Source organism: Electrona antarctica (assembly GCF_951216825.1).
Source record: "Electrona antarctica genome assembly, chromosome: 8".
NCBI lineage: Eukaryota > Metazoa > Chordata > Actinopteri > Myctophiformes > Myctophidae > Electrona > Electrona antarctica.
Window position 1 is genome coordinate 33168206 of NC_136789.1, and position 22383 is coordinate 33190588.

Below are 22383 nucleotides of genomic sequence, written 5' to 3' on the forward strand. Positions count from 1 at the left end.
TGAAATGATGATGGCTCATTTGCAATTGATTGGTCTATAGTTTTACTTTTGAGATGTAAGTGAGTCACTAACTAGAAGTTAAAATGATATGGTTGTGATCAATATGCAATAAAGACCTACATGTCACTAACTTAGTACTATAAGTTAAAATGATATGGTTGTGATCAATATGCAATAAAGACCTACATGTCACTAACTTATAATGGTTGCAACAATAACAATTAAGGAACCAATTATAGCAAAAACGAGGGAGGTGGTGGGTCAGTTCAGAATAAGAATAACTAAAGAAATCAGTAAAAAAGTTTAACTGTAATTTATTAAATCAAAAAAACAAAATAAAGTTTTCAATAACAAAATGTTCACTTAAAGGGTAAGACCACTTTTTTAGAGGTTTGGGTTGTTTTCTTACCTTATTATGGTCAAACTAGTCCAGTCCAGGAGTTATTTCGCTCCATAGTGCAGTTTTACAGAAAATAGCGTTATAAAAATACCAGCCCATTGACTTACATTGTACACTGAAACAGCTCTCAAAATCACTCTTTTAGTTCGTAAACAAACACAAACAAAGTTGTTTCAGACAATATAGAGCAACACCAAACCTCATGTGGTTTTTTTTTTTCATAAAAATGTTAACTTCCTGTTGATTTTACTATATGAAGATCTGGATCCGGATCCATGGATCCAGTCCGGGTTTTCTTCTGAATAAAAATGGACAAATCAACAGGAAGTTAACATTTTTATGAAAAAAAACAACCACATGAGGTTTGGTGTTGCTCTATATTGTCTGAAACAACTTTGTTTGTGTTTGTTTACGAACTAAAAGAGTGATTTTGAGAGCTGTTTCAGTGTACAATGTAAGTCAATGGGCTGGTATTTTTATAACGCTATTTTCTGTAAAACTGCACTATGGAGCGAAATAACTCCTGGACTGGACTAGTTTGACCATAATAAGGTAAGAAAACAACCCAAACCTCTAAAAAAGTGGTCTTACCCTTTAATGAAATAAAAATAAAATAAACTGCCTCAAAAGGTATGGGTAAAGTCCAAGTGTCCTGGCACTGTCCAAAACTAAACTTAAATGTCCAAAAAATAAATCCAAATAGAACCCAGTCAATGCTGTGTGTAGTGGTAAGTCTCCTCTTACCACCCTTTACACTGTTCCGTAGCCGCAATTTGCAACTCTAGATTTTTTTATAATGGGATGAATCTAGAGTTGCAATACCCTCCATTGACTCCCCACTCATCATTTTGCGTTTGCGATCTGCTTGTCTTAAACGACATTAAACTCACCAACATTGCAGCTGTAGTCCAAGCTTGAATTATTCTCTTTCAATCTGCAAAGCTTGTTTTTCATAAAAATCCCCCGTAGACATGTTATGAGCTACTTTCTGTCAATAAATTCTGTGCAAGTGCTGGAGTTTGGAAGCGCTCGTCGTAAGTCGCTAGTAAAAAGCTAAAAAAAGCTAAAAAGTAAATAACAAAAAAACAGAAAACACCTGACTTGTTTGCCTTTATTTGTGACTGCACAACCATTATTTATGCTAAGTTTACTTGCAATTAATCAACACCATTAATCAAAAAATAAATCATCATTGCAACACTTTTATGTAGATGTGCTGATATGTATCGGCCTCTATTTAATCAGATTGATGTTCAGTGCTGGATGTAGTAAAACTATTTCCACATCGACCACAAGGGAGCATTAAATACATTGTGTACAACCTTGTGAAAGTCTACATCATTTGAGCAACTGAAAGCTTTTCTACTCACATATAGGGTTTCTCTCTGGTGTGAATTTTCTGGTGCCTTTTAAGGCTGGACATTTGTGAGAACTGTTGTTCACACTGATCACATCCATAGGGTTTCTCTCCAGTGTGAATTATCTGGTGGCTTTTAAGGTGGGACATTCTAGAGAACTGTTGTCCACAATGATCACATCCATAGGGTTTCTCTCCAGTGTGAATTCTCTGGTGATTTTTAAGGCTGGACAATTCAGAGAAGTGTTGTCCACACTGATCACACCCATAGGGTTTCTCTCCAGTGTGAATTCTCTTGTGGCTTTTAAGGCTGGACAGTTCAGAGAAGTGTTGTCCACACTGATCACATCCATAGGGTTTCTCTCCAGTGTGAATTCGCTGATGCCTTTTAAGGCCTGCCATTAGAGTGAAGTGTTGTCCACACTGATCACATCCATAGGGTTTCTCTCCAGTGTGAAATATCTGGTGTGTTTTAAGGTTGGACATTCGAGAGAAGTGTTGTCCACACTGATCACATCCATAGGGTTTCTCTCCAGTGTGAATTATCTGGTGTGTTTTAAGGATGGACATTCGAGAGAAGTGTTGTCCACACTGATCACATCCATAGGGTTTCTCTCCAGTGTGAATTATCTTGTGCTTTTTAAGGCTGGACATTTCAGAAAAGTGTTGTCCACACTGATCACATCCATAGGGTTTCTCTCCAGTGTGAATTCTCTGGTGGATTTTAAGGTGGGACATTCTAGAGAAGTGTTGTCCACACTGATCACATCCATAGGGTTTCTCCCCGGTGTGAATTTGCTGGTGTGTTTTAAGGCTGGACATTTGAGAGAAGTGTTGTCCACACTGATCACATCCATAGGGTTTCTCTCCGGTGTGAATTTTCTTGTGGTTTTTAAGGCTGGACAGTTCAGAGAAGTGTTGTCCACACTGATCACATCCATATGGTTTCTCTCCAGTGTGAATTCTCTTGTGGCTTTTAAGGCTGGACATTCGAGAGAAGTGTTGTCCACACTGATCACATCCATAGGGTTTCTCTCCAGTGTGAATTCTCTGGTGTCTTTTAAGGTGAGATTTGTCATGGAAGCGTTGTCCACACTGGTCACAGTCGTGCTGTTTTGGTTTAGCCAAGCTCCTATGTTCATTTACTGTTGGTAAGACAGGGAGGCCAGACTGATGATGCAACACTGGATTGGAAACAAAGATAAAGGTAAAACACATTGAGAGGCTGAACGACAGACTTTTATGGATTGAAACATACATTTAGTTCCCCAATTAACACCAGCAAAGGATTTTTTTGTGCATTTTAAGAAAGAATCAAATTAGCTGGGTGAAGCATTTACAGCTAGCTAAATAACTATTACACAATAATAATAAATGACATGATTATATAATGATTCAGTGGTAAGTAATAGGCCCCGCCCACTACAAGCACTTTTAGAGTGAATGAACCCGTGAGACAATAAAGGCAAAAACAAGATCTGAATCAAATTACAATGAAACAAATGACAGGTGAAAGGGGCAAGTAACATACCTTGGTCTTTGGGTTCCTCCTGTTCAGCAGAGTTGAGGTTGATAGAGTTCATCTTCTCCTGAAGTCTGGAGTCCACAGTCAGAACTGATCAGAAATGATTGATATCCTGGAGCAGTTGTGGAGAACTGACACAGACCAACTCTTCTTATGCTAGAGAGCCTGAGGTGGAGCCACTAACTGCTTGGATCGATAGGCCGAAGAGGAGAACAATAGAACCATCTCTCAGCCAATCACCACTTAACAAACTGCTGCATGCTCCACCCCTCCCTCCTCCCCCAGGCATGCTCTGTCTATATCCAATACATGTATGGACATTATGTACATAGTATTAAAAGCATAAATGTATGTGCTGTATCAGTACAGTGAATTGTTACTGAAGCAGAGACACATTCCTTCAGTCACAACAGAACCAAGTAGAACCAGCTCTGGTGAAGAAACAACTGCTCCTTATACTGTGATCTTAATTTATCTTGTAAAATGTATATGCTTTAAAATTACAAAGTTTACTATTGCCTCTCTATTTTATGTTACTCGCTAAATGTGTGAACACACATGAACACACAGCACTCCTACAAACCACAGATTAACAACAACTCGACTCTGAACATAACCAAGATAAATAAATCACAAGTAAAAACAATGAGTCTACCAGTTATTTGTTTTCCAAGACACAGACTGCCACCCACCTCTGCACTAAATAGTACACAAGTCATCACACATTGACAAACTATTCTACATTATTATAATTAAGTTGCTTTATTATCTAGACAGTTTTCTGGTTTCACAGGACTGGTGTTGTTTTGTACAGAATATCATAAAATGACCGCTTAGCCCACATACAAGACAGTGAAGACTTGTACACCATGTATGAGAAAATAAAAGCTACAATTAAATTTGCATGTTTCATGTTTCAGCATTTACTCAAATCAGCAAGGAATGCACAGGTCCAATACTTTACAGCAGAGGAAACAAGAAATTAGATTGAAAATCACATTCATAGCAAGTGGAAATATTTCAAACATGAATCTGTTTAATGTATAGTTTGCTTAGTTACACTGATTCGTGGTTGATGTGTGTATGGGCCCCCCGCCCATACACACATCAACAACAAATCAGTGTAACTGGTCTATATGGCTATGCTATTGAGATGCAATTCAGTCAGACCATTGACTCATTGAGAATAAAGTAGTGATTTACATAGCTGTGTGTTTGGGACAGTGAAATGATGGCTCATTTGCAATTGCTTGGTCTATAGTTTTACTTTTGAGATGTAAGTGAGTCACTAACTTAGTACTATAAGTTAAAATGATATGGTTGTGATCAATATGCAATAAATACCTACATGTCACTAACTTAGTACTAGAAGTTAAGATGATATGGTTGTGATCAATATGCAATAAAGGTCTACATGTCACTAACTTAGTACTATAAGTTAAAATGATATGGTTGTGATCAATATGCAATAAAGGTCTACATGTCACTAACTTAGTACTAGAAGTTAAAATGATATGGTTGTGATCAATATGGAATAAAGGTCTACATGTCACTAACTTAGTACTAGAAGTTAAGATGATATGGTCTGTGATCAATATGCAATAAAGGTCTACATGTCACTAACTTAGTACTAGAAGTTAAGATGATATGGTTTGTGATCAATATGCAATAAAGGTCTACATGATGTCACTAACTTAGTACTATAAGTTAAAATGATATGGTTTGTGATCAATATGCAATAAAGGTCTACATGTCACTAACTTAGTACTAGAAGTTAAGATGATATGGTTTGTGATCAATATGCAATAAAGGTCTACATGTCACTAACTTAGTACTATAAGTTAAAATGATATGGTTTGTGATCAATATGCAATAAAGGTCTACATGTCACTAACTTAGTACTATAAGTTAAAATGATATGGTTTATGATAAACGATGACCTACTACTCACTGTTTATACCATTCTAAAATAGTCAAGTCTATTCCTACTGTAACTGTACAACAGCTATAGAATGTAGTGTTTTCTTGCATTCTGTGGTTTGTTTTATGGGTGAGCTTGGTGAGGGGAATATTGGGAATGGAAGGAAAACATACAAAGCCAAATCCAACAAAGGCACAGTGAGCTTTACCTACAGCCATGGTGGCAAAATGTTTAGCTTGTTTGAGTAAAGCTGGTATTGACAAGAATGTGATCTATTATTCTGCATATTCTGTTGTGAGTTACATTTGGATTACATTTAAACCTCAGATTCATGTCCTTGTCTGAGTCTTCCTCACCTTCCACTTGCTATTCAAGCAGAACCCTTCAGATAGATGTGACAATCAAGTACACAGAAACCTCATTTGCACTTGATTGCTCCAAATGAAGCTGTTAAATTGTGTTTAACAGCCTCTTCATCTATCTTGCTGTTAAATGGTGTTTTATTGCCTTCTAAAGGGTATTTCATGTGATTGACTGGAATTTCAACACAGTACAAAAAATTGTAAATAACAAACAAACAAAGAAAAACAGAAAACACCTCTGACATGTTTGCCTTTATTTGTGACTGCACAGCCATTAGTTATACTAAATTTACTTGCAATTAATCAACACATTAATCAAAAAAATACATCATCATGCAACACTTTTATGTAGATGTGCTGATATGTATCGGCCTCTATTTAATCAGATTGATGTTCGTTCAGTGCTTGATGTAGTAAAACTATTTCCACATCGACCACAAGGGAGCAGTTTAAATCCATTGTGTACAACCATGTGAAAGTCTACATCATTTGAGCAACGGAAAGCTTTTCTACTCACATATAGGGTTTCTCTCTGGTGTGAATTTTCTGGTGCCTTTTAAGGCTAAACATTTGTGAGAACTGTTGTTCACACTGATCACATCCATAGGGTTTCTCTCTGGTGTGAATTTTCTGGTGCCTTTTAAGGCTGGACATTATAGAGAAGTGTTGTCCACAATGATCACATCCATAGGGTTTCTCTCCAGTGTGAATTCTCTGGTGATTTTTAAGGCTGGACAATTCAGAGAAGTGTTGTCCACACTGGTCACATCCATATGGTTTCTCTCCAGTGTGAATTCTCTTGTGGCTTTTAAGGCTGGACAGTTCAGAGAAGTGTTGTCCACACTGATCACATCCATAGGGTTTCTCTCTGGTGTGAATGTTTTGGTGCCTTTTAAGGCTGGACATTCTAGAGAAGTGTTGTCCACAATGATCACATCCATAGGGGTTCTCTCCAGTGTGAATTATCTGGTGATTTCTAAGGCTGGACAATTCAGAGAAGTGTTGTCCACACTGATCACATCCATATGGTTTCTCTCCAGTGTGAATTCTCTTGTGGCTTTTAAGGATGGACAGTTCAGAGAAGTGTTGTCCACACTGATCACATCCATAGGGTTTCTCTCCAGTGTGAATTCGCTGATGGCTTTTAAGGCTTGCCATTAGAGTGAAGTGTTGTCCACACTGATCACATCCATAGGGTTTCTCTCCAGTGTGAATTCTCTGGTGGATTTTAAGGCTGGACATTCGAGAGAAGTGTTGTCCACACTGATCACATCCATAGGGTTTCTCTCCAGTGTGAATTCTCTGGTGTCTTTTAAGGTGAGATTTGCCATGGAAGCGTTGTCCACACTGGTCACAGTCGTGCTGTTTTGGTTTAGCCAAGCTCCTATGTTCATTTACTGTTGGTAAGACAGGGAGGCCAGACTGATGATGCAACACTGGATTGGAAACAAAGATAAAGGTAAAACACATTGAGAGGCTGAACGACAGACTTTTATGGATTGAAACATACATTTAGTTCCCCAATTAACACCAGCAAAGGATTTTTTTGTGCATTTTAAGAAAGAATCAAATTAGCTGGGTGAAGCATTTACAGCTAGCTAAATAACTATTACACAATAATAATAAATGACATGATTATATAATGATTCAGTGGTAAGTAATAGGCCCCGCCCACTACAAGCACTTTTAGAGTGAATGAACCTGTGAGACAATAAAGGCAAAAACAAGATCTGAATCAAATTACAATGAAACAAATGACAGGTGAAAGGGGCAAGTAACATACCTTGGTCTTTGGGTTCCTCCTGTTCAGCAGAGTTGAGGTTGATAGAGTTCATCTTCTCCTGAAGTCTGGAGTCCACAGTCAGAACTGATCAGAAATGATTGATATCCTGGAGCAGTTGTGGAGAACTGACACAGACCAACTCTTCTTATGCTAGAGAGCCTGAGGTGGAGCCACTAACTGCTTGGATCGATAGGCCGAAGAGGAGAACAATAGAACCATCTCTCAGCCAATCACCACTTAACAAACTGCTGCATGCTCCACCCCTCCCTCCTCCCCCAGGCATGCTCTGTCTTTATCCAATACATGTATGGACATTATGTACATAGTATTAAAAGCATAATGTATATACTGTATCAGTACAGTGAATTGTTACTGAAGCAGAGACATATTCCTTCAGTCACAACAGAACCAAGTAGAACCAGCTCTGATGAAGAAACAACTGCTCCTTATACTGTGATCTTCATATAAAATGTCATATGCTTTAAAATTACAAAGTTTACTATTGATTCTCTATTTTATGTTTCTCGCTAAATGTGTGAACACACATGAACACACAGCACTCATACAAACCACAGATTAACAACAACTCTTGACTCTAAACATTTAACCAAGATAAATAAATCACAAGTAAAAACAATGAGTCTACCAGTTATTTGTTTTCCAAGACCCAGACTGCCACCCACCTCTGCACATACACAAGTCATCACACATTGACTTGTAAACTATTCTACATCATTATAATTAAGTTGCATTATTATCTAGAAACAGTTTTCTGGTTTCACAGGACTGGTGTTGTTTTGTACAGAATATCATAAAATCACCGCTTACAAGACAGTGAAGACTTGTACACCATGTATGAGAAAATAAAAGCTACAATTAAATTAGCATGTTTCATGTTTCAGCATTTACTCAAATCAGCAAGGAATGCACAAGTCCAATACTTTACAGCAGAGGAAACAAGAAATTAGATCGAAAACCACATTCATAGCAAGTGGAAATATTTCAAACATGAATCTGTGTAATGTATAGTTTGCCTGCTATTTCACCATTTGACCCAAGTTACACTGATTAGTTGTTGTTGAACACACAGCACTCCTACAAACCACAGATTAACAACAACTCTTGACTCTGAACATTTAACCAAGATAAATAAATCACAAGTAAAAACAATGAGTCTACCAGTTATTTGTTTTCCAAGACCCAGACTGCCACCCACCTCTGCACTAAATAGTACACAAGTCATCACACATTGACTTGTAAACTATTCTACATTATTATAATTAAGTTGCTTTATTATCTATACACAGTTTTCTGGTTTCACAGGACTGGTGTTGTTTTGTACAGAATATCTTAAAATCACCGCTTAGCCCACATACAAGACAGTGAAGACTTGTACACCATGTATGAGAAAATAAAAGCTACAATTAAATTAGCATGTTTCAGCATTTACTCAAATCAGCAAGGAATGCACAAGTCCAATACTTTACAGCAGAGGAAACAAGAAATTAGATTGAAAATCACATTCATAGCAAGTGGAAATATTTAAAACATGAATCTGTTTAATGTATAGTTTGCCTGCTATTTCATTAGTCAGACCATTGACTCATTGAGAATAAAGTAGTGATTTACATAGCTGTGTGTTTGGGACAGTGAAATGATGATGGCTCATTTGCAATTGCTTGGTCTATAGTTTTACTTTTGAGATGTAAGTGAGTCACTAACTTAGTACTAGAAGTTAAAATGATATGGTTGTGATCAATATGCAATAAAGACCTACATGTCACTAACTTAGTACTAGAAGTTAAAATGATATGGTTGTGATCAATATGCAATAAAGACCTACATGTAACTAACTTAGTATTAGAAGTTAAAATGATATGGTTTGTGATCAATATGCAATAAAGACCTACATGTCACTAACTTAGTATTAGAAGTTAAAATGATATGGTTTGTGATCAATATGCAATAAAGACCTACATGTCACTAACTTAGTATTAGAAGTTAAAATGATATGGTTTGTGATCAATATGCAATAAAGGCCTACATGTCACTAACTTAGTACTATAAGTTAAAATGATATGGTTTGTGATCAATATGCAATAAAGGCCTACATGATTGAGAGTGAGAAACTTGTTGTTCTTCTACATAATAATAATAATAATAATACATTTTATTTATAACGCACTTTACATTTGAAACAAATCTCAAAGTGCTACAACAAGAAGAAGAATAAGAACAATAATCTTAAAAATAATGCATGATTAAATAAAATGACTAAAAAAGCACATTTCATGGTATACTGCTAAAAGGATTAAAAGCACACCGGGCAACTAATGGTCCAGCTGGCCAAATGCCTTGTTAAAAAGAAATGTCTTAAGTCCCCTTTTAAAAGCGTCCACGGATTGTGGTGCTCTCAGGTGGTCGGGGAGGGCATTCCACAGCCGAGGAGCAGCTGAACAGAAGGCCCGGTCCCCCATGGTGCGGAGTTTTGTTTTGGTGGTTTTGAGTGTGTTAGAATTTCCAGAGCGGAGGGAGCGGGTGGAGGCTGGGGGTTCAATGAGTTCCTTCAGATAGGAAGGGGCGTTGCTGTGGATGCACTGATGGGTGAGGAGGCAGACCTTGTATTCTATCCTGGAGGAGACGGGAAGCCAGTGAAGGGAATGGAGTATGGGTGTGATATGATCATATTTCCGCACTCTCACCAGGATCCTAGCAGCACTGTTCTGGATGTACTGGAGCCTCTGGATGCTCTTGCTAGGGATCCCGGTGAGAAGTGCGTTGCAGTAGTCAAGCCTTGAGGAGACAAAGGCGTGAACAAGTTTTTCTGCATCTGGCAGGGTGAGTGTGGGACGGAGTCTGGCTATGTTTCGGAGGTGAAAGAATGAGGTTTTGCAGAGGTGTTTGATGTGAGGGTCAAAGGTCAGTTGGGGGTCCATTTTTACACCCAAGTTGGTGACTACAGGTGAGAGGGGGAGGTCCTGGGTGGAGAAGGTGATGCTGGTTATTGGGGATGATTTGACCTGGTGTGGGGTGCCGATGAGAATGGCCTCTGTCTTGGAGCTGTTGAGTTGGAGAAAGTTGTCAGTCATCCACGCCTTTATCTCCTCAAGGCAGGTGGTCAGTGTGGATGATGGTGATGATGGTGATGACAGGGGGGCAGAGGGGGGTGGGACTGTCCTGAGGTAGAGTTGGGTGTCATCAGCGTAGCAGTGGTAGGATATCCCATGCCGACTGATGACACGACCAAGGGGGAGCATATAGAGAGTGAAAAGGGTGGGGCCGAGGACGGAACCTTGGGGTACGCCGCAGGTGACAGGGTGTGAACGTGAGTGAACACCTCCCAGGGAAACGCGCTCGGTTCTGTCCGTGAGATATGAGGTGAACCAGTTTAGTGCAGTGTCGGTGAGTCCTATAGTGGAGTGGAGTCGGTTGAGGAGGATGGTATGGTCGACTGTGTCAAATGCGGCTGACAAGTCCAGGAGGATGAGGAGGGAGGGGGAGCCGTTATCAGCTGCCATCAGCAGGTCGTTGGTGACTCTGACCAGTGCTGTTTCTGTGCTGTGGGCTGAGCGGAATCCTGACTGGAATTTGTCAAAGAGGTTATTGTTTTTTAGGTGTTGTTGAAGTTGAGCAGCTACTACCTTTTCCAGTACCTTGGAGAGGAAGGGCAGGTTGGAGATGGGCCTGTAGTTGGCATGAACTTCCGGGTCAAGAGTGGGTTTTTTCAGGAGAGGTGTAATGATGGCTGATTTTAAGGCAGGTGGAACACAGCCGGCTTGGAGGGAGAGGTTGATGACTGTGGTGATGAGGGGGCTTATGGCAGTAATGTGGGTTTTTAACAGTGCTGTGGGGAAGGGGTCAAGGGCGCATGTTGATGGTTTCATCTTGGAGATGATGGCCTCAACCTGGTGTTGTGAGATGTTGGCAAAGCAGTGGAAAGGCTGGGGGATCCCTGGCAGTGGGGTGACAGACAGGGAAGTTGAAGTGGAGGAGTGCGATAGGGTGGAGCGGATGTTATTGACTTACATGAACAATCCTGTTGGATTTTACAGTAGAATATTGTATTGAATCTCCACCACTTTACACCTACGCAGGGTATCTGCACATTTCTACATTTAAGACCCTTTTAATACCAAATACTACACTAGCATGACTGAAGTAAAATGGGACACAAGTAGCATATGTGCGTAAATTCATATTTAGGAAATGTTTCAGATGTCAAAGATCTCTGAGATGATGGAATGATGATGATGATGATGTTCATGGAAGGGGAACCTTTAATGTATGGTTTGCCTGCTATTTCACCATTTGACCAAAGTTACACTGATTCGTTGTTGATGTGTGTATGGGCGGGGGGGGTCTATATGGCTATGCTATTGAGATGCAATTCAGTCAGACCATTGACTCATTGAGAATAAAGTAGTGATTTACATAGCTGTGTGTTTGGGACAGTGAAATGATGATGGCTCATTTGCAATTGATTGGTCTATAGTTTTACTTTTGAGATGTAAGTGAGTCACTAACTAGAAGTTAAAATGATATGGTTGTGATCAATATGCAATAAAGACCTACGTCACTAACTTAGTACTATAAGTTAAAATGATATGGTTGTGATCAATATGTAATAAAGACCTACATGTCACTAACTTATAACGGTTGCAACAATAACAATTAAGGAACCAATTATAGCAAAAATGAGGGAGGTGGTGGGTCAGTTCAGAATAAGAATAAGCGCAAAGTCCGTCCTTAATCGCAATCCAACATCCAGGGAAATAATCCAAAATGGAAAGAAAGTTCTCCTTCTCCTTGGTAGAAATCCTATACGATCCGAATATAATAGTATGGCAAGACTTGGGAAATATTCCTCTTGCCTCTCCACCCAGCTAACATGTCCATATGGGCCCCACTTGGGTATTGACATGGGCTATGGGCTCCAAGTGGGCCGTGCACCCACTTTTCAAAAAGCGCCCACCTGTGTTAGCCCATATGGGCTTACGTGGGTTTCTAACTGGGTCTTAGGTAGTATCCAAATGGGCCATTTTATGTCAGAACCATGTGTGCGCCACCTGTGTTTGCCTATATGGGTTTTAACTGGGATCTGATTGGGCCTTAAGTGGGTACCAGCTGGGTAAATTATATGTGACCCATGTAGGCCACACTTGTGTCCGCCCATTAAGGGCTCCAAGTGGGCCGTGCACCCACTTTTCAAAAAGGGCCCACCTGTGTTAGCCCATATGGGCTTACGTGTGTTTCTAACTGGGTCTTAGGTGGTATCCAAATGGGCCATTTTATGTCAGAACGATGTGTGCGCCACCTGTGTTTGCCTATATGGGTTTTAACTGGGATCTGATTGGGCCTTAAGTGGGTACCAGCTGGGCAAATTATATGTGACCCATGTAGGCCACACTTGTGTCCGCCCATTAAGGGCTCCAAGTGGGCCGTGCACCCACTTTTCAAAAAGGGCCCACCTGTGTTAGCCCATATGGGCTTACGTGTGTTTCTAACTGGGTCTTAGGTGGTATCCAAATGGGCCATTTTATGTCAGAACCATGTGTGCGCTACCTGTGTTTGCCTATATGGGTTTGAACTGGGATCTGATTGGGCCTTAAGTGGGTACCAGCTGGGCAAATTATATGTGACCCATGTAGGCCACACTTGTGTCCGCCCATTAAGGGCTCCAAGTGGGCCGTGCACCCACTTTTCACAAAGGGCCCACCCGTGTTAGCCCATATGGGCTTACGTGTGTTTCTAACTGGGTCTTAGGTGGTATCCAAATGGGCCATTTTGTGTCAGAACCATGTGTGCGCCACCTGTGTTTGCCTATATGGGTTTGAACTGGGATCTGATTGGGCCTTAAGTGGGTACCAGCTGGGCAAATTATATGTGACCCATGTAGGCCACACTTGTGTCCGCCCATTAAGGGCTCCAAGTGGGCCGTGCACCCACTTTTCACAAAGGGCCCACCTGTGTTATCCCATATGGGCTTACGTGTGTTTCTGGCTGGGTCTTAGGAGGGGTCCAAATGGGCCATTTTATGTCAGAACCATGTGTGTGCCACCTGTGTTTGCCTATATGGGTTTGAACCGGCATCTGGATGGGCCTTAAGTAGGTTCCAGCTGGGCAAATTATATGTGACCCATGTAGGCCACACTTGTGTGCGCCCATTAAGGGCTCCAAGTGGGTTTTCGCCCAGTATCCACTCAGGGCCCAGCTGTGTTATCCCATATGGGATTACGTGGGTTTCTGACTGGGTTTTAGGTGGGGTCAAAATTGGCAATTGTATGTCAAACCCATGTAGGCCTCACCTGTGTTTGCCTATATAGGCTTGAAGTGGGATCTGAATGGGCCTTAAATGGAGTCTAACTGGGCACTTTGAGACCGATGTAGATCCCACTTCTAGCAGCACAAGTGGGTAACACCCGGGAACTTTGCGAAGGGAGAATGTAGCAGTATATTTACATGAACCCTGTTTAACAACTGCAAACACATTAACATAAGATGTAAAAAGTACCTAAGGTTAGCCAATTTAAGTTTTACCAGAGTGAAAAAACTATATCAGACAATATATCTTTTGACAAAGTTTATTGAAAAAAAATGGTCACATGGAATCTATTGGTTGCAATAAACCAAGCTTTGTTCTTTCAGACCAATTTTCTGTTAATGTTTTATATTGGCCTCAATAACATAACTGTCATAAATGAAACGTAGGAAAAACAAATGATTCACAAATTGTGTAAATAACACTTGTGTGAAGTGATGGGCGATCATATCATACATCACATTCCGTGCTCATCCAATCAAATTATCGCTATGGGGTACACACATTGCTCAGCCAATCAAAAAATCGTTATGGGGAACACACAAACACACAAAGATGGGCATAGGAGGGGCTAGCACCCCTCAAAAATAAACAAATAAAACACTATTGCAAGCTTATTGGGCAATGTTGAGCAATTTCAAGAACTTGAACCATCAAGTGAAGATAGTGTTAATTTAAAGGATATTTAACTTTCAAACATGTTTGGGGTCATTCTAACATTGGGGTGTTTTTTGTCACTGTACCCATACTTTAAGGAGTAAGGAGCAGCCATTCTCTCTGGGAGCTGGCGCTCGGGCAGCAATTAGGGGTTACGAATTTTGCTCAGGGACACACTTTGACACATTGCTGGCCTAGCATCATGCCAGGGACAACCAGGGGCTCTGGGTCCCCAGGCAGGTTCATTAACTTGTGAGCACCCAGTTTTTAAGTTGCTTGATTCAGTATTTAAATATTTGATATTCATATTATCAGACACTCCTCCTTCCTATGTAAACCTATGGTAACTTTAAACTCAATTTTAATCATGTTAGATTCATTGAAAACAACACTTAGCCTACTGCAAGACATAGATACATTGACAGACAATATGGAGGAAGCACTTATAGAAACCCCAACTGAAGTACTAGGGCAGGACAGGAAGAAAAACAAACCATGGGCCACTGATAACATCCTAGATCTACCGGGAGGCAGTAAAGTGGATCACATAATCCACGTGTGGAAGCATAGATGCAGGGAGAAGACAGGGCAACAATAAAGCAGCCTACACAACACAAAAGAAACGAGAAGGACACAGCAACATAGAGCCACAATAATAGAAGACAAGCATGACTCTCTACTAACCGAGAAAGCAGCAATATCCAAGTGATGGACAGAGTATTGTTAGGAACTATACAAATGTGCAATAAGACCAGATCCCAACATACTAGTGCCATGAAGTCCAGTAGTGCATGTGGTAGGATGCCCCAATACTTCACGCTGAAGTAGAGGAGGTAGTAAAGAGCCTGCTATCGATAATGTCCCAGCAGAGCTTTGGGAGCATGGAGGGCAATACATGATAATAGCATTGACACGCATCTACCAAAAGATACCAAGCAATGTACCCAATAAAATACCCCAAGAAAGGGAATGCAGGGCAGTGACAAAACTACAGAAACAACTGTTTTTTCTGTCTGGCTAGCAAAGTAATGCTGCAGATCATCTTGATTCAGACCAAAAAGGAGATATTCAAAGTCAGAATACTGATTGAGAAGCATCTTTAGCACCAGCACGACCTGTACCACAACAGGTAATTCAAGCACTATACCCAAGCAGTGCAGTTCTTATAAACAACATAATGGAGGAAGCACTCATAGAATATCACACCACCATATCCATCAGAGGAAGACCCTACCATCTCCAATGACATCAAACTTATGAGAAAACACAAGGCAGAGCATATGGCATGGAGATGAAGAGAAAAGTAATATCCTGGTCACCAGCTACAGCCATACATATATCACCAAGGAACAGGCCACTTGCCTGTAGGAAGTAAAGGACTTATATACCTTGGGTCCTTTGTGAGTGAAGATGGCAGCTCCACAAAAGATAAAAGCAAGAATTGGGATAGCAACATCAGCCATGACTAGACTATACAGTATTTGGAAACATAACAAATAATAAATCAGCTTCTCAGTGACGGTCAGACTTTACAAGTCACTTGTACTCTCCACCCTATTCCATTGGCTCTGAAAGCTGGACACTTACAGCGGACACCGAGCACAGGATACAGTCGTTTGAAAGCAAGTGTGACAGAAGAATGCTACATATATCGTATAAGAAGACCGGACAAATGATTATGTTAAGACAGTTTAGCTACCACCCATGCTGGAGAACAGGAGCCTCTACTCTCATGGTCATGTCACAAGACATACCTCCCTGTCAAAGACCAAAAGTACAGGGGACAGTGGAGGGAAAGTGGAGAAGAGGTAGACAGGCCTGAGTGGACAACATCAAGGAGTGGACTGGCTGCAGCTTTCAAACCCTGATATGGACAACAGAAGATCGAAAGCACTGGAGATACCAGAGTGCCCAAGCATCCACCATGACACCTGTACAACCCCCTAGGCCATGGGATGAGTGAGTGTGTGAAATACTGAATCAAGCAACTTAAACTGTATGGGGTGTTCACAGAAGCCTGTGTAGACGTTAAAATGACCCCAACACAAAAAAGCCAACTTATCAGGAGGTAGTTGTTTACGCGTGTGTGTGTGTGTGTGTGTGTGTGTGTGTGTACGCGTGCGTGTGTGATACCAAGACTGTGTCAGATGGTGTTTTTTTCTAGTGGGGCTGTGCCCCATTGTCCTGTGTGTACTCAAGTGCTCTCTGAGCTCTTGCAGCCCTATTCCCACCTCAAGCACGAGCTCCTGTGAACCACTTTGACCACTTCTCTCCCTCCTTCTGGTGAATGTCCTGTGTGACTGCCACTGTGTTCTTCTTTAGTGTCCCTAAAAATAAACAACAAGAAGCTGACTTAGTAATGCTAGCTTGATTCTTACATTATGAAACATTATGAGACGTGTATATTTTAAATAATATAACTGAGGCCACTAATGGATTGGCCACCTTATTAAAGGCCTATTCATAGTCTGGATTTTCGGTGGTGAGGTGACCACCGCTCCGGTGGTGAGCTGACCACCGAAGCTGTAATAACGTGGAGCGGTGGTGAGTAAAAACAGAGAGAAGGGCTGGGGAGAGCGGTGGTTTGCTCTTCACCACGGCTCCGTGACGTCATGTTGTAGTTGCGGTGGTCACCTCACCACCAATAAAGACTATGAATAACGCTTAAGAATGTATCATGAAAGTTGTACTACAATCTAATCACACGGCCAAATGCTACAATAAATTACATGATTAATTATACATCAAGAATAGCTATGGTCTGTAAAGATATTTTTGCTGCATATTGAGGATTATTTTCTGAACAGAAAATTAAAAACAAACCAAAAAACAGTAATTCTAAATGTCTTGAGCTATGGTGGCAAATTTGTGAAATACAAACGGTGGCCTCTGTTCAGAATTGTTGTGATCCCTTTTCAGCAGTTACAGCTGTAATACTGTGGCATGCTTCTACTTGTGTACATCAAACATCAAATGTTTTGCCAAACACCATTTCAAGTTAGAATGACAAGAGGAAAGTTCAAGATAAATGTACAGTGGAGCAACCATTCTGTGCATGCAATCAAATTAAGGGCAAGATCCTATCAACTATGTGATTGTGATTAGAAACTACAAGTACATTTTGAAGTGAATACGATATTTCAACTTACAACTGGTTCCAGTAGGGCGGCTCCGTCTCTGTGTCCCACTTGAGGTGCTCACATTCAGGGTTCCAACAGCTGATCAGGGTTTCAGGTGGGCAGCAATTCCACTGTGACTCAGGGTTCCTACACATAATTTTACATTTCAAGATGTTAAATTCTCTGTATGTTTAAAGAAATGAAATAAATCTAATTCCATAGTTTACATACTTGCATGAGAACCTCCAGGGGACACACTGGGGCTGCTGGTTATACTCAGTGTCCACTTTCTTGCGGCTAACTCTCTGGGACACAGTAGTCAGTCCAACGCTGTTCATTCCACAGGGAGGTGTAGGTCACATGTCTTTGCGATGGCCTACAGTACATTCAATAAAAAAACGTACATTTTAGCAAACATAAAAAACTAACTTTAAGCAGTAGCATGGTGTGGGCCACAATGTCAAACAGCTCAGGAGAAATACAGATCACATGACATGCATGCAGGAGTGAGCGCGCAGGAGTGTGCGGAATTGGAATGTGGCAGCCTGTCAGTCCAACCTACTTGATTCATGCAGACTCACATTGAATCCTCACTTCCTTGCTCAGATCGAGGTGGGACTTATGTGTCTAATAATAGAAGGGAAATTCCAGGTTGTGTGCCAATGTACTTGGCAAACACTTCAACACAGTGGTTTTGAAAGTGGGGTCTGGGGATCCCCAGGGGTCCTTGAGGGGATTCCAGGGGTCTCCAGATAAATTATGGATAATTGCGAACCAAATGGACCCTAATGTTGCTGCAACTCTGAGAACCAAATCCATTTTGTTTGACCACCATAACTGTACACTCTGTTATGGTGGTCCGTATTCTAATGCAGGGGTTCTCAAAGTGGGGTGCGAGGACCCCCACGGCCCTATATTGCCACAAAATATTATTAGAACCATTGCCCTAAAACAGCCATTTTACCTCCTCTGTCGTTTCAACATCAGTCTGTACATCAGATGGAGTCTCTGCTTCTGACATCGCATGTGTCTTCAAAAGAAAAGAGCACAAAAACAGGGGAAAGATACATTAAAGTTAAAGCAATATTATGCCGAACCTTTGAATGGCATAGGGCTATCATACGCCTATCATATAGCCTCTCATTGCCTACTTACTCACACATGTGTTGTATTACACCTTGTAAAAGCTTAAAAGCTACTGGTGGGAAACTTGTTTTCAATGTGGAATAAAAACAGTTCTGGAGCCTTGTCAAAAGTAACAAGTTGGGTGCATGATGGCAATATTAAAAACCTATGTGAAATGCTAACAGTGGCCTATTTACAGATTTGTCACACACCCTATTCCACCAGTTATATAGCAGCTGTATGCTGTGGCATGCTTTTACTAGTGTACATCAAATCAAAATTACATCATTAACTCATTCAAACAAATGATGCCGCTATATAAATATTTGAAGTTTTTCAGAAAACTTAGGTCATGATTTAGAAGGATTTTTTTTAGAATCGGCTTAAGTCCAAAATGGGTTAACCCATTAAGACCTGGAATGCATCTGTCACTTTAGCGTTTAACCACATTAACAATTATTTTATACTTTAGCTAATGAGAGGAAAGCTGAGTGACAACGTTTCGGTCTAAATTACTTTCATCAAGTATCTCAGGTCGTTTAGACCGACACGTTGTCACTCAGCTCAAATAAACTGTGGCTCTATAAATGATTTGCTATTTTTGGAACTAAATGCAAATCTTTGAATATATATTCTTTCACAGCAAACGATTTTAACTCAAATATTTGCTTCTGGTCGATCCCTGAAACAAAATATTTTCAGCTGGGGGTCCACAGGGACATGAAAACATTCAAGCACCACTGATAGGGTTTTCAAAAAACTGGCAGGATTTAAGACATTTTGTAGTGTGGTCTCATGTAGAAATTTACATTTTAAACACTCAATTTTACCTTATGCACCATGAAAAATAACTTCTTGTTATGTCCACAGAACACAGCTAGTAATTTGTGGACTGGATCACTGGATCACTGGACATCTTCATTTCCAATTTACAAATAGACGAAGAGAAGAATTACCCAAAAGAAACACAGACAGGCACATAAAAGCCCCCCCCCCCCCCCCCCCCCCAGCCTACCGTACTTCTAAAATCAAGACCTCCTTGTGACTGGTGTGGTGTCAACAAAAACAAATCAGGTGCACATACACAGACACATGCACAGGCACACCTTACAAACCTAAAACTTAAACAAGTGGTTCTCAACAAACTTGTTCATGTCAAGGACCCCCAAATTGACACTTATTAGCCGCAGACCAACATTTGAAAAGATATGCCAGGGACCCCCATAAGAGAAGATTTTCTCTCTTTTTTTCAAACATTTTCTATTTCAAGGACCCACAGTTTGACATGCATTAGGCTACGGACCCCCATGGCAATTCTATCTCTGGGACCACAATTTATATTGTAAAATCACACCCGTGTGAAGTGAGTGGTGCAACTCTGTGTGGGGGTCCCCGGAAGGTCCAGACCCACAGGAACGGGGCCAGGGGGTCAGCCGCCCCGCGTCCGGAATGGTTGAAAAATGACAGACTTACGGTGTGGGGGTCCCTCTACTGTACTGTCACTGTACTGTACTGTATCACCCCAAATCATCATATATACAGTTAATATGTGTATGTGTTATGCTGCGCAACAGTTGTGAAAACCAACCAAAAGCTACTTTCTTGCTCGGACAGACCCAGCCAGCCAGCCAGCCAGGGACAGACCCAGGGACACACATAGCTGTCTATATAGGAGTGGTTGCACCACTCAAAAATAGTCAAATCAATGTTAATTTAACGCTGATAGTGTACAAACATGTAAGGGTCCATTTGTACAATCAGTTACAGACCAATAAGGGTCCATTTGGTTCCTGTACTATCAATCATTTAGCTGGGGACCCCCTGGAACTCCCTCAATACAGTCAAGGACCCCCCACTTCCCCACTTTTAGAACCACTGACAGACCTGTAAATATATGCTCTCTCTCTCTCTCTCTCTCTCTGATCTCCAACTCAGCAGAGCAGGCAGGCAACAAGTCACGTAGCCAAGACAGCTATCTCCCAATTTACAATATTGTTACTGCTGCTAGTATTAACTACTGGTTGTTTAGGATAATTTATAACCAACAAGCAGATATGAAATAAATCGTCATGTTGTTCCATGTTAAAAGATGAGTCAATAATATAAAAGATAAATGTAGTAAAAACAAGGTGAATCAGTTAATCTTGTGCTGTGTTTCAGGGTTGAGCTGCTTAACGACCACACTGTTTTCAAACGTTTTACTACCGGTATTATTATTATTAAGGGTCCATTTGGTGGTTCCTGACTCCTGTACTATCAATCATTTAGCTGGGGACCCCCTGGAGCTCTCAAAATACAGTCAAGGACCCCACTTTGAGAACCACTGACTTAAACAGACCTGTAATGCTCTATCCTCTTGCTAGAATCTCGCTCTCTCGTCGCGGGACCGTCGACACACTTTTACCCAAGCATAGCCACTTCCAACAGCGTTTGTGTCTGTACCATGCAGCACCAAAAGCAATAATTTGAAACCCACAAAACGTCAGATGTTCATTGTTGTTGCCTTCCTTGTTATTTGTAATAATAAAGCCCGCAGCTGACTCTTATTTTAGTTATTGAAGCAAAATGCACAGCAGATAACAGAAGTTAAATGTAGATTTACTGGTCGCAAAAATAAGAAGCATGCTCTTACCTGGCCTGTAGCTGTATTGTCATGTCTGCTCCCGTGCTTGCGGACGCATGTCGAACCAATGCTCCGTCGGACCATAGTATGCCTCCCCCTAATCTTGTGACTTTGTGTGCCAAACGGCTCCATGTTGTTGCAGATTCCATCACACAAATAGATCGGGAATTTCTTATTTCCTTGTTCAACTGCCTTTGATGACTTTATGTCTGTTAATTTAATGTGAATCTCTTTCAGCTCTCTCCGCGCCTGTCTGACTATTTGAAACTCTTTTTTTTATAATTATTTTTTTATTGGGTGGTTGAGTGGTTACATACATTCTTGAATACATATCAATACACATTTTCATAAGGAATGATCTTAGTCAAGGAGGTAACAGGAAATGGTTTACATGACATTAGAGTTTTTTAAACATTTTGTATTTCATTAATTTTATGGCTTCATCCACCCAATGGTTTTTTCATTTTATTTTCATTCACCCCTCATTCTTACACGCGCACACACACACACACACACACACACACACACACACACACACACACACACACACACACACACACACACACACACACACACACACACACACACACACACACACCCCCCCCCCTACCTACCCTGCCCTGCCCTATACACACACATGAGGGAGATGCGGGAAGAAACAAAGGGGAAGCAACACAAAACATCACACACACACACTCACACAGGTTCCTTAGGTTGTCCAGCACAGGTTGACTCAGCGGCTCCATTCCTCCTACAACGCCTCATAAATTGGACTCCACAGAGAGTTAAATTGGTTTTCTTTATGACTGTCCTCCGACATTGTCTTCTCAATATTTAAATAATATTTCATTAGTGATTTCCAATCTTGAAGGGAGGGTGCTTCTTTATTTTTCCAGTTTTGCAACAGCAGTTTTTTATATACTAAACATGAAAAGAGAATTTGCCTGCTTATTGGGCATCTGGTTTCCTCAATATTTTGGAAGATACAGATCTTAGGTGAAAGCACGACTGCACATTTACAATTTATATTTAAAAAACTCTCCATTTTCTCCCAGATCTTTCTAACTTTCTCGCAGTACCAGAAGGCGTGTATAAGGGAATCTCTTTGTGTGCAACACTTTAAGCATCTATCAGAGGATGTGGGATCGAACTTATTTATCTTATCTCTAGTATAGTACATTCTTGTCATTAC

The 22383-nt window shown here is 40.7% G+C and overlaps 1 long non-coding RNA gene across 1 annotated transcript; it reads right to left on the reverse strand.

Annotated features, from left to right (window-relative positions):
• Nucleotides 1-16482: 16482 nt before the first annotated feature.
• On the reverse strand, nucleotides 16483-18475 carry LOC306927960. Its single transcript, XR_013790617.1, has 4 exons — nucleotides 18408-18475; nucleotides 17675-17819; nucleotides 17474-17590; nucleotides 16483-16651 (listed from the first exon to the last, which is right to left on the reverse strand). It is a non-coding gene; the product is annotated as an uncharacterized lncRNA (long non-coding RNA).
• Between the last annotated feature and the right edge of the window lie 3908 nt (nucleotides 18476-22383).